Raw genomic sequence first — 1,451 nt, forward strand, 5'->3', positions numbered from 1 at the left:
CCCCCCCCCAGGATGGGCAGGGAGGGGGGCAGGGGGTTGCAAGGTGCCGGCACAGCATGCTCCATCCAAGGGAGTGCCGGGATGCGCCGATGGGGTCCGGGGTCGGGGTCTGCGGGGGGTGTCAGGGATGGGGGGGGTGTCTGTGCAGGGGGGACAGCTGGGGAATGGAGGTGTTCCAAATGGGGCAGCAGAAGTGTCCCCTGCCGGGTCCCCACTGTGCTGGGACCAGTACGGCTAGCCTGGAGGGGCGCAGACCATGGTGGGACCAGTACAGCCAGCCTAGACTGTACTGGGCCCCGGTTCCTCATCCCGCCCCTTCCCGTGATTCCCCTGGGAAGCCCCCCTTCACCCCCGGGCACACGACAAGAGGTTGACAATGACCATTGCATTAAAGATTAAAAAAAATAGCTCATGATTTAACAAAAACCACCAAAACACAGAGTACAACATGACAGTATTTTTAGTAGGATTAAGTTCACACCAAATGCCCCATCAACTAACAAGGGGAGGACTGGGGCGGGGGGTGGAGCTGCCGGTGTGGGGGGTCCGGACCATCCTTCATCTCAGCCGGAGCGGTGGCAGCGGGGGCAGGGGGATGGGGAGGGATGGGGGTCCAAGGCATCGAGGTCTGGGGACAGGGAGAGCCTGGGGGGGTTCACCCCAGCAAGGAAGGGGAGGGGGGAAGGCACAGCTGGGGGATCCCCACCCCGGGGACCCCCCTGGAAGGGCACTTGGTGAGGCTGGGGGCTGAGCACCCGTGGGGGAACCTGGGTCAGCACCCATGGTGGGGGACCCAGGTGAGCACCCACGGGGGACCCGGGTGCCAGCCCCGCTGCCACCGAGGGTGTCGCAGCCCCTGGGAGGGGATGGATCCAGCAAGTACCTAATGGGCAAACTGGGAGCGGGGACGGGGATGGGGGGGATGCCCCGGAGGCACTGGTGGTGGCGAGTTGGGGGGGGGTTGGGCGAAGGCACTGATCCAGCTCTGCTGCGGCGGGACCCCCTGGGTGGGGATGGGACCCCCTGGGTGGGGATGGGCACCCTGAGCTCTGCCTGGTGTTGTCTATGGGGGCTGGCAGAGCCCTCCCATCCCATCCCATCCCATCCCATCCCATCCCATCCCATCCCATCCCATATCCCAGCTTGGCCCCAGCCAGGCATCACAAAGGCACTTGGGTTGTGACACGACTTTGCTCAGAGCCTCCTCCTCCTCCTCCTCCTCTTCCTCCTCCCCGGCTGTGAGGGGCCGCGGTGGGAGCCAGAGGTCCCCAGGGTTCACCCCAAAAACCTCCCTCTGCCCACAGGACCCCCCCACCCACAAGACAAACGCTCATCCCTTCTCTCAATAAATAAGAAATAACTTAAGCGAGGGGAGGCCCCATCGGTGGGGACCCCACCCCCCTGAAATTGTCTGACCAGGACCCGCCGCCCCCCCTGCCGCCCCCAATCCC

Source organism: Haliaeetus leucocephalus, unplaced genomic scaffold (assembly GCF_000737465.1).
Source record: "Haliaeetus leucocephalus isolate CR32 unplaced genomic scaffold, Haliaeetus_leucocephalus-4.0 Scaffold536, whole genome shotgun sequence".
NCBI lineage: Eukaryota > Metazoa > Chordata > Aves > Accipitriformes > Accipitridae > Haliaeetus > Haliaeetus leucocephalus.